Source organism: Gymnodraco acuticeps, unplaced genomic scaffold (assembly GCF_902827175.1).
Source record: "Gymnodraco acuticeps unplaced genomic scaffold, fGymAcu1.1, whole genome shotgun sequence".
Lineage (NCBI taxonomy): Eukaryota > Metazoa > Chordata > Actinopteri > Perciformes > Bathydraconidae > Gymnodraco > Gymnodraco acuticeps.
The window spans coordinates 6,683,496-6,696,307 of NW_022990042.1; the positions used below are offsets into that span (position 1 = coordinate 6,683,496).

Genomic DNA, 12,812 nt, shown 5'->3' on the forward strand with positions numbered 1-12,812 from the left:
TTGATTCAATAAAGTATTATTTCTTATAGTTTATTTTCATAATTATGTCATAGTCAGCCTTATTCCCAGTCTATTTGAATGAAATAGTGCCCGCCCACTCACCTTTCAGCCAATCACTTTCCAGCCTCCTCAACATTTAGCTGTAGTTAAACACATTACAAAGCAGTAAAATAACTAACGTCTTTTTAATTAATCCTAACAGTTAGCTATGAATGCTACCTAACTAGCCAGCTCACTAGCTAGGTTAGCGTAGATTTATAACTCAGCATTCAAATGAAGAGCGGTGATAGCAGTGGCAGCTAGCTAGACGGTCAATTCAGGTTTACCTTTGCAGCGCCGTGAACGAGTTTTCAAGAGTAAGACAAACACTCTGTGAAGAGCAAAAACACACAGACTATCCGAAACCACTCCCTCTTTCACTCATTCACTAGTCTCGTTTTGAGAATGAGTTTGGACCATGGTTTGGACACAGCCATAGTACTTGTGTGGTTGTTGTAGCTCATGTTTGACAAGCTAGCTGCATGGTAGTTGTTTGTTGCGTTGGGAGGCACAGGACACGTGTGATTGGCTGAATGAGTGAACGAGGGGCGGTCCCCGATGACGAAATCACTGTAAAAACTGAAAACCATATCAAACCAACTAAAAATAATTATTTTAATAAAACAAGTAATTGTTTATAATACTTTGTGATTATATATGTTCTTTAAGTATTATATTGTTATTCAGGCTATTTGGTTACGTTTGACTTATTTAGGTTATATTGAATACTTTTGGCAGTTCATTTTTGCTTGCATTTGTTATAAAAGTGGTAATCGCGAACACAAATCTATTTTTCAAGGACAATGTTTAGCCATCCAAGTCAGATAACACAGTGTATGCAACAAATAAATGCACTTACATTGGCATTTTGCAATTTAGATCCATTTGCAGAAGGCTCCAGTCAGAGGCATCTGCATTTATAAAGCTCTTGTACCTAGCTCTGCAATGGAGACATAAGTCTGAGGACCAAATGGGGGTCAGACGACCTGACTTTGTTATTTCCTTCTGATGTACTAATGACAATCTGGATATGATGGCTCCAAATCCTCCTGCCGTATAAAACATTAAAAGGTACACCAACATCCAAACACTTATTACTAAAAAACGACCTCGGATTGCATCATTAGAAAGGCTTTTTATGTGTCAAAGCAATAACCTGGAACGCTGTGTTCCCACACGTCTGTCTTACCTGACAGAATAAGTAATTATTTATGTGGAGATTGTTTAACTCTAGCCCTTTGTATACAAATAATGGTTGTATTATGTTGGGGGAAGAAACTAGATTTGATGCTTTTGATAAATGTGTTTTCAGGGCAATATTTCTGTAATGATGTGAGGACATTGAGCGAACAGAGCCATATATCAAACAGTGTCGTGCAGTGTCTCTCTCCTCGGAGCTGCGATCACCTCTCATGGCTGTGATAGGATTTGGGACGGTGTTTTTGTAGGCCGGGGTTGAAGCTCAAGCTGTATGCGTAACAATGATATATGATTCACCCACTCATCTGAATGGCTGCTACTTGTCAATGTCAACGCTTATGCAACACAGTTCAGCTGTTTTTCATAGATGCAGCCAGGATTTGTAACCCTTTTAGTCCCATATTTCACTCCTTAATATGACAAATGTGCTCATGAAGGCACAAATGAATGGGTTTTTGGAGGGAGCAGCTGGGGTCATTACCCAAAAAATTGGCCCTCGAGGAACAAAAGTGCAGCGTCTGCTCTATGCATGCTTCTATGTAAGTTTTGTGTGTATGAGACCTTTGTGTCTGCTTCTCACTGAAACGTCACCCTGATGAAAGGAGACCCAGTGGGGGGCAATTTGCCTGAGAGAGAAAAGAAGGGGGTGTGGGGGTGTTGAGGGAGAAAGACAGCGAGAATAAGTGGTTTATAGTCTGGGCTAGCTGTCTCCAGGTTTCATGGGGTGTTAAAAACTTCAGCACTGTTCAAAGATGCATTTGAAAGGACATACCATTATTTATTCATCAATGCTGCATCTCATAGAGAGGAGTCGAGCTGCTCAATATGCTCTCAATTACCTGTCTGGCTAGGTAGTGCATGAATCTGCTTACATAAATGGGCTAAAAAAAGGGGGGGGGGGGTTGTATTCCAAAAGCAGGATAATTGTTGAAATGTTTACTTCTGGTTGTCGTTTGGTAAGCAATGACTACTCAAGACAACACAACATCTGTGCATTGAAGAAGTGACAATCACAGGAACACTTAGAAGGAGAGTATAAACCACATCCAGTCGACAACAGCCAGGGGATATGAAAGTGATAACAGCCGCCGCGTCACTGTTCCTCCTGATGTCTGTAATAACTCAAGATGATGCTTGAAAGCAGGTTTGCCATCCAACGTTCACCACAGGGGGGGGGGGGGGTCCTCAGTGTGTGGAGTGTGCCAGAGTTACACAGGAGCTGTGGTACACTGCCCTCCTCTGGAGGGACACAGTTATCATCGATAGCAAGGACACACATTTATATTTCCTGTCAGCAGAAGACTGTCGTTCTATAATCACTGGTGGATAGTTATGTTTTACTTAAGCAATAACAAAGAGTAGAAATACCATGTTATAAGTAAAAGTCCATCCACTCAAATCATACTTCTGGGGACAGTATCAACAAATTATTAAAGTACCAAAAACAAGAGAACTAAATAGCGCAATGGCTTATTTCATACAAATATATTTGAGTGTTTTTGGATTTTAGTGATTGGTTCATTAGTGTGTTCATCACTTCGGTGTTTGTAGCTGCTTGTAAAGGAGGATTCTATTTAATATCTAAAGTGGCAGGGTAGCTTGTGAAGTTTGTATTTATGCATGTAAGATGGTACAATGTGTTAAGAGCACTTGAGCCCATCATGTAAATGTGCCAGATTTAGAGGCAAATTGTTATCGGCCAACCCTGGCAGGTTGATGGCATACAAATAAATCAAGGGATTAATAAAATGTATCCTAACATAATAATATGTACTGTATGTTCTACAGAGGCACCATCGAGAGCATCCTCAGCAGCACCACTGTGTGGTTTGGTAGCTGCACCGTCTCCAACTGTAATACCCTGCAGTGTGGACATTTAAAACACCTGCCTCACCCGCAAAGCACCCAGCACTGTGGGTGAACCCTCCCATCCCTCCAACTGCCTCTTCAGCCTCCTGAGGTTCCGCAGCCTCCAGTCGATTTCCTCCAGACTCAAAAACTGTTCCACCAGGCTGTTAGGATGCTGAACCCTCTCCCCTCCCTCCCACCTCTTCCCCCTGCCCCAACTGGGCCTGGATTGTAGCACCCACACATACACACAGAGACAGACACACACATCTAGCACAATACACTTTTCTATACCCTGCTACAGTCATTTGCCCTATTGTACATATGTTTACTGTTGTATATTCATCCTCATCGGTTTTGAAGTGAATGTTATTTTGTATATATTGACTGTTGTGCCTTTTATGTATGCCTCTTAGTGTGTGCATATGCAGTGTATATACAGTATGTGTCTATCTGATTATGTATGTGTATATTATTGTGGATTGTGAGAAACAGCATTCTGTATCTGTATCACACAGAAGATTGACAATAAAGTTGACTTATTTTGACATGATTTCTTTTTTGGATAGTATTTTTGCTATTTATTTAAATCATTAAGGAACCAGTATAAGATAAATGTAGATAGAAAAAAAGTACAATATTTGTAATTATTTTCTACAGTAAAAAAGTGTTTCAGTGACTCTGTCTTATTGTATTTTCAGTTTAAGATGACCATAGAACAAATTGTCTTAAATTGTCTTTATTTTACATTCACTCTTTTTTTTCCCATTGTACCGTTTGTTATGTAAAATACGCCTTTCACCATTTGTCATCTTTAGTTGTTGTGGTGCAAACTAGCTGTCAAGCTAACCCCCCGGCCCATTTACTTTGACGTTGTTAGCGTCAATGTTGATTTATGTGCACTGTCCCATTTGTATACATTTGAAAACCAAGTAGCCGACTTGGTATTCATACATGTCTACATGTATTTATCCAGTTTTATATTACAATTAGCTTCTAACATGTTTAAGGCTGTTTGAAATAGAGGTTTCTATATACTGCGTTTAAGGTGGTTTTAAGTTTATCTATCTTGGTACCTTAGATTTCAGAGATTGTTTTGTACTAATTGGAGATTTCTTTTGATTTTGTACTTCGGAAACCAGCCAAATGAAATAAAAGTAGGGAAACAAATTAGGAATAATTAGGAATAATCCGGTGGTATACTGTCCAAAACTGGTCAGACGGGGGTCAGGGGTCACAAGATAAGAGGTGTTGTATTGGAAAACAGAATGAGAAAAATAAAATTCTACTACAAAAGATAAGAAGAAACTGTTATTTTAAAAAATACCATCTCACAGAGGTGGAAGAAGTACTCAGATATTTTTTACTTAAGTATAAGTAGACATAGTGTAAAATGACTTTGTTACAAGTCAAAGTGCTGCATTAAAAATATTACTTTAGTAAAAGAACAAAAGTATTGTCATCAAAATATTCTGCTTATTGTGCGTACTGGCATTAAATGATTGGGTTATCACTATTTATTTTTAACGTGTTCATCACAGCTGGTAAATGCTGAGCTCATTTTAATTACTTTGTATGCTGCTGGATATTTTAACCTGTAATTATATAGTGAACTTATTCATGTATATATTCTATTAGCCTATAATAGTGAACTCATTCATATTCTATTAGCCTATTATCTGAATATGTAAAGAAACTAGTGACTAATGTTGTCAAATGAATGTGGTGGAGTAATAAGTACGATATTGGCTTCTAAAATGTAATGGACTACCCCAAAATCATCCTTAGGTGATTAGGTTGAGTAGATGTACTTCATTATATGACACCAATGGCCAGAGCAATATGGCAGAAGTATAATCAAAAGCGAAACCAGAGGTGAGAACATTACCTGGGGTCCAACTTCTTTTTTTTGTTTTTCACATGTTCCAAATGACTCTCTGGTGTGGCTCCCATCCATTTCCAGGGCTTCCCAACATGGTGTACATTTGAGTTGACCTTCGCAGCTAATTGAGAAAAAGAATCCCCAGCAGCCTGTAGCTACAGTAAATGAGCACTGCCATACAGATTAAGAGGGAGTGTGAACAGCTGGCTACATGGAAACAGCTTGAGTGCCTGCATGTGCTGCACTCCACCAGAGTCTATGCACTTCCCTCTGTCAGGGGGACTGTTACAAAGCTTTATTTTGTCTGATTCCTCTCAAGGAAAGAAGATAAAGATGAGTCAGTGGCTTATTGGAGGAAACACGCAGGAGCCTTTAAAGACCGGAGAGTGGAGAGCACCCGAGTTCTTTGGTTTTTTATTTCATGACTCCAATTATGACCTATGGTCATGAAGGATGGGTCATGACCGAAAGAACGAGATCGCGGATACAAGCGGCCGAGATGGGTTTTCTCCGCAGGGTGGCTGGTGTCTCCCTTAGGGATAAGGTGAGAAGTTCGGTCATCAGGGAGGGACTCGGAGTTGAGCCGCTCCTCCTTCGCGTAGAAAGGAGCCAGTTGAGGTGGTTCGGGCACCTAGTTAGGATGCCACCTGGGCGCCTCCCTAGGGAGGTGTTCCAGGCACGTCCAGCTGGGAAGAGACCAAGGGGTAGACCTAGGACCAGGTGGAGGGATTATATCTCTTCGCTGGCCTGGGAGCGCCTTGGGATCCCCCAGTCAGAGCTGGTTGATGTCACCAGGGAAAAGAAAGTTTGGGGCTCTCTGCTGGAACTGCTACCCCCGCGACCCGACCACGGATAAGCGGGAGAAGATGGATGGATGGATGGATGGACTCCAATTATCTGTTAATGTCACACAAAACAGCTAAAAAAAGTGCATTGATTGGACATGATGCCTGAAGGGCTTCACTGTCCTTTTTCCCCAGAGATCTTTGAGGTCTCGGATGTCTCTGACGGGCAGGATTTGACACCGTACCACAATAGGAGACCTTCAATTTAATCATTTTCAGGCTCGACACATCAAGGTTTCAACCATTTATTGCATGAATACTTTTGAGTCTGATGCAGAAATTGTCACAAATATTTTAAAAAGGCTTGAAGGAAAGTGTTTCATAAACCATAACATTTTAATGAAAGTGAATCCATTAAGAGAAGCATCGTGAAATCACACAAATCAAAATGGATGGAAGTACTACAGAATGAGCTAAAACTGCCGATGTTCTTCTTCTGTGGATCTTTACTGTCCAGGGAAAGGACACAGCGGAATCATTATTAATATATAGAACTTAAATACTATCTATTAAAGCAGAAATATTCTATATTTCCCTTTTTGCCTTGGGAATACTAAACGTATTCTTGTCTATAATTTTACTCCATCGATAAGGTTATCTGAATATTTCCGTCCATCTGTTTTAGTTTTATTTATGACTGCTAAGCTGTTGTGTACATTCACCCTCCCAGCAGAAATCCACACCATCAGGCCACACTTTGGGTACTCTTACATAACTAATGTCAACACAGCTTAAAAGTAGTAGCTACCTGTGAGGGCTATCACATAGTTGACTATATTCTCAACTTTTATTTTATCTTCTGTCTTTTCTGTAAACAATGGCCACCTGCTAACTCTCTCTGATAAACCATAATCTTAGTGACAAACAAATTTTTGCTTTTGTAAAGATCATCTCAGTTGAGTCAGGAAGAACCAGAATAAATCCGTGGCATTCAGCAGCAGCACACACATTTTAATTAATATCTTTATAACTATGACGGACGAAGGTTTTTTTCCAAAAATAATAAGAGAAGGTGATTAAACAAGAAAGTTATACTGGATTAAATAGTCAATAAAGGTATTCATGCACCAGGTTTTAGAAGGCTAAATTATTATGTGCACACATCCAGTAGTGGATTGGGAGAGTTTAAGAGACAGTTTAGCACACTCCATTTAATTCAACAGCATGGTTTTGAAAGCGTTGTGATTCATTTGAACGGAACTCATGGGTTTTGCAGAACTGCTCATTGGAATAACCACATCCATCAAACTGGGCTATTTCAACACCTGCACTTTAAAAGTCTGCATTCAATTCTTCATGTAGATATCTGTATGAGTAGCAACAAAGTGCATTTTAAACGGGGAAATAAGAGATTGATATATTCATATGCACAATAGCTACAGAAACAATTTGGAAATATAAATCTTCAATCTATAAAAAAAGACATAAAATAGTGCAATAGACAAAGAGTCACGGGAATAGGAACAATATGTACAAAGGAAATAGAAAATATTTTTTTAAATATATATACTGTAATAGTATATAATATGTGGATATAAGGACTGTTAACACATGTACAAATGAACAGTGTATTATAAAATATTGTGACCTTTTTTTTCTCATACTGCAGCACCTCTTTTCACCCTCTGTCTCAAACCAGAGCACAGTCTGCTCTGATTGGTTAGCTGGCCGGCTCTGTTGTGATTGGCCAACCACCTAGAGATGTCCGAACTCCAAACAAACAAAGGAGTCCAATGGAGGCGTTTCAGGAAGAGAAACGCCCTAAGGTGCTAGGAGGTCAAGCATGTTGGTATTACTGCCTTACATTGAAATTGAAATGTAGCTTATGACTACATTACTATGGGTGACCATTAATGTTAATTGAAAGCTGCAACAAATATATTTCTGGCAGAAAAATGAACCAGCCTTGAAAAAAGGTTTATAGTCTTATCATCCTTTCATGTGAACTTTGTTTCAAAACCTTTTTCTGAAACATGTTTCTCATAATAATAGTTGGAAATATGGGTATACCCATGGTACTAGATCAAAGCTGGACATATATAAATTCCTAAGTATTGAAAAGCAGTATACCTGCAGATCTTAACAATCAGTGATCTTGCAGGCTCTGCACTTTCCCTCATCACCTCATACCTCAAAGACCGCACCTACAGGGTTAATTGGAGAGGGTCGGAGTCCGACCCTTGTCAATTAACTACAGGGGTCCCTCAAGGCTCTGTTCTTGGTCCCCTCCTCTTCTCCTTGTACACAAACTCGCTCGGATCTGTAATTAGCCCGCATGGTTTTTCATACCACTGCTACGCTGACGACACCCAATTAATTCTGTCCTTTCCCCGCTCAGAGACCCAGGTCGTCGCACGCATCTCTGCTTGTCTAGCTGACATCTCTCAGTGGATGTCTGCTCATCACCTCAAGCTCAACCTTGACAAGACTGAACTGCTTTTCCTTCCGGGAAAAGATTGTCCCACTCTTGACTAGTGCTGCACGATTAATCGAAAAAAGATCGTGATCTCGATTCAGACACCTATGCGAAATTACGGCGATCCTATGACGTCATGCGGATTTTTATTTTATTTTATTTTTATTATTTTGCTTCTGAATAATACCAACTTGCAATGTCAATCATACTTAAACGATGTAAAGCAAAGATACTCTATACATTTAACATTAAAGTACCATGATCGCATGCAAATGGTAGTGTTCTGTCTGTCTCTCCTCCTCTCATGCAGTGTTAACGCTGCAGCCACTAGTGTTGCCAGTTTTTGCGGAAGGAATAAGCAACCAGGGGCCTCATTTATAAAGGGATATACGCTCAAAAAATGGCGTACGCCAGTTTCTACGCAATGTTTTCGATTTATAAAATACTAACTTGACGGGAAAATGTGCGGTCCTCCACGCAAACTCTGACCCATGCGTACGCACTAAGCACAAAAACGGGAGAGACGAGAAACTGCAACACCGTTGGCAGAAGGAAGAATGGAGAGAAATATGTGGAAATAATAGGCTACCATAAATAAAACGTTACCTCTCATTTATCATATATGAAGAATTCATTTTCAAACATTGATTAAAGCCAATCTTAAAATGATTAAACAAAACGCCTGTTTGAGACTCCTCAGTGCACACAAAAACATAACTTGGAGAGAAATAAATAAATAAATACGGATATGCTAAAACCACCTCGAATATGTCAAGTGTTAATGTTATGAAATGTTTTCTCATAAATGATGCGGTAAGCAGGAGGACAGAATTACGTCTAAACTGACGCCGTTTTGCATTGAGCATGGTTTTATATAGGCCTACTATCATGTTTAATCGTGTTTATTTATTTATGCCGTTTGCCAAGACTTGATAAGTCGCTCGTAAAACACAGGAGGTATGGAAACTAAGAACACCATATGTGGTCAATTGTACAGCTAATATAGCCTAACGCAACACATTAGTTGTATTTCCTTTAACTGGTGGATATAGAGTTGCTGCCGGGAGGGGGGGTTGAGATGCACAGGCTGCAGCAGAGACGCTGCGCACAGCTGATCGACAGCTGGAACACAAACCACCAAATACAAACAAATAATTCAGATCCAGTCATCATGACTCCACACCGGGGGGATTCCCCGATCATTTCTTACAGTTTCTCATCAAGGGGGTGTCTCCTGTCCCCGGTACAAATACATTGCCTGAGGAAGTGTATTTTTTTGGTCATTAACCTTTTTCGGACCACTTATTTATTTATTTTGAGTGACGATCCGACCGCCATGCTGCTACTCTGGTTCAAACTGCATCCACCAAACAATATGATTTATCTCGACCTCCCCACAATAACCAAAATCTTGCACGGTGTGAGATGTCTTTTTTAGCTGTTCTGTCATCATTTCCTGCTATCTTCTTCATAAAGTCAGTCAAAATGAATGAATGAATGGGCGTTTCTTTGACTATTTATAGGCAAATATGGGCGTTACATGAAGCCCGCAAAAGCTGCACCGCATTTCGAGTCGGGAAACCGGTGTCAGTACCAGATATGTTCGGGCTACCAGATATGTTCGGGTGTATTTCCGTCGCATCCGTCATCCGTCATATTCGTCATATTTTACGGCAACTCAAGAGGGCCATCACGGTCAAATTCCGAACATTTAAACATAGCCGACACTTCATTCTTTACTTTGTCCGTTATTATATGTAGAAGATTATACTTTTTCTCCGTCATGTTGTTTCCTTAGCAACAACTTCAAACAGGCATAGCCTACACTTCATTCTTTACTTTGTCCGTTATTATATGTAGAAGATATTAATTTGTTCTCCGTCATGTTGTTTCCATAGCAACAACTTCAAACAATAACAACTAACCGCTAGCCGCAAAGCTAGCATCACAGCCACTGCTCCGTTTTCGGAGACTTTGCACATGTTTTTCACAAACATTTTCACACGCTAGGAGTACTTCCAATAGCTTCGTCTTGATCTGTAGATGTGATTTGATGTGTATCTCCAAAGTTCAGATATTTAATAAAATACTCAGGGGAGTTTCCTGAATTTTCATGCCCAAAGCCAAGCACTAGGCCCTGGGTAAATTAAGAGGCTGATCTCGGGCACTTTTGTCCACTTTCCCTGGTGGCCGAAACTCAAGCCAGAAATCCATGGAATCGTCTCAGAGAGTAGATGATCAGTGGGGCCTTGTTTTTACTGAATTATGTGTTTTTTTTATGGGGAATTCAAATATGAGCTTATTTTTAGGATTTTCTGAGACTTTGCACACGTTTTCACAAACATTTTCACGCTAGGAGTATGGGAGTACATCCATTCGCTTCGCCTTGATCTGTAGATGTGATTTGATGTGTCGTGTGTCTCCCAACTCCTTTCCAAAGTTCAGATACTATATACAAATACTAAAAGGTAAATAAAACATTAAACATAATGACAAAATAACAACCTGAAATATATGTATTCTATCTACACATTTCGTAATTATCTAATCTAGTGGCCTTATAAAAGTGTTGGCTAAAGTAACGCAGAATATATATATTTTTTAATTGTAAATAATTAGAAACATTATTTATGTGCACAAGTACATGGGACCCCACCATGGCACCCCACACATAACAAGCTGTCCCGAGTTACTCCGGCTGCAGTTCCGCAGACGGCCGGGTGTGTGGCAGCAGAGCGCTGGGAGCAGAGGGAGGTGAGTATATGACGGATATGACGGATGACGGATGCGACGGAAATACACCCGAACATATCTGGTAGCCCGAACATATCTGGTACTGACACCGGCGTAGGAAGTACTGTACGCACTTTCCTCGCCGGTACGCAATGTTTGGTGAATCGGAAAATGTCGGAAGATTTCTGTACCTATTTTTTGGATTTCTACTACGTAAGCAACCTTCCCACGTGAATCCTATGCACGGCGTTATAAATGAGGCCCCAGGTCTATGAAAACAAGCGCAAAAGTACATGAGCACTTTAAACCTATATATGTCGTGTCGGCTATTTGAAAATAAATAATCTACAAGCTCACAACCATTATTACTTACTACCAAGCAACTTTACAGAAAGATAAGCCCAATGTGGCTTATAATAAGTATACCTGGCAACACTCACTGACTGCAGCACGTGAGTGCAGGAGCATACAGTTTTAAATACATATATACTCACTTTCCACAGGGAATGAACCATATGGGGTTCCACCAAAAGAGTTAAGCCTCTCTAATATTCCAATTCGTATTTGGTTCAGACTTTCCTGAACTGAGACACACACAAAAAAGATTTGATTAAAAATCTACACTACATTATTTGTACATAGAGGGGTACTTTCCCAAAGCTTCTAAATAATTACGAGCCTAGTGCTGTTACAAAATAAATACAACAGATGCACAGAGGTTGTTTAACACACACCAAGCAACATTAACTAATTACATGATATTATAAAATAAAATAAAAAGTACTTACCAGAGTTTTTCAAGATCAGATCCAGGTCAAGAAAACGCATAGAGGAAGTATGGTGCTGGCTCATTAGCCCTCTCACTCTTCTTAGAATGATCCTGTGCATTTTTTTAAAAATTGAACACCTATCCCCTTAGAAACCAAAATAACAATAGCCCTTAATTAACACTAATAATTTTAAAAACCTTAAATCTAATTTAGAGAGGACAACTAAAGTGTAAGGTGACTGTTTTAAACTAATTCCACCACTCTGTCTACTGGCATTACAACAAAAAACCATAGAGAGATGGCAGGAAGGGGGGGGAGACAGTCTCCCCCAACTTTACTGACAATGTGTTTTAGAGAGAACAATACAAGTGTAAGGTACCTGTTTTTAAATTCCATCCCCCCTCTCTCTACTGATAAGATGGCAGGAAGGGGGATGAGGACAGGATCACACACACACACACACACACACACACACACACACACACACACACACACACACACACACACACACACAACACACACACACACACACACACACACACACACACACACACACACACACACACACACACACACACACACACACACACAGTGTGAGACTCCATCCCTTTATAAACTAAAGTACTTCAACATTAGTTAACAGTCTCCCCAAAAACTTAAAAACCATTATGAATCATAGTGCTAATACACAATAAATACAATATATACACAGAGGTTGTTTAACACACACCATACAACATTTAATAATGATATTAAGTACTTACCATAGTTTTTCAGGATCAGATCCAGGTCGGGAAAACGCAGAGAAGAAATGCCAGGATGGTTCATCATCACCTTTCTCTTGCTGTAGAAATTAGATCTCCTTATAAACCCAGGTAGACATATCACACACGCCGTCTATACATGCATCACCACAGAAGGAAGGGGGAGGGAGGCAGGCTTTGAAACGATAGAAGATTTTAGTTTAGATTCCCGTTAGAAAGGGCTGTCTGATGAAGAAGGAAAGTGGTAACACACATCAATACTATTCTTTAATTATTATGTTTATGGGGGGCTTTTCTTTAGGGGCTAAAATAAGA

General features: G+C 39.8%; 1 protein-coding gene across 1 annotated transcript in view; it reads right to left on the reverse strand.

The window, feature by feature from the left end:
* Window positions 1-12,148, reverse strand: part of carmil3 (capping protein regulator and myosin 1 linker 3) — a gene marked incomplete in the record, with an annotated part of 121,085 nt that extends 108,937 nt beyond the window's left edge. The window contains 2 exon segments of the mRNA XM_034215344.1: window positions 11,458-11,547; window positions 11,752-12,148.
* Window positions 12,149-12,812: the final 664 nt, after the last annotated feature.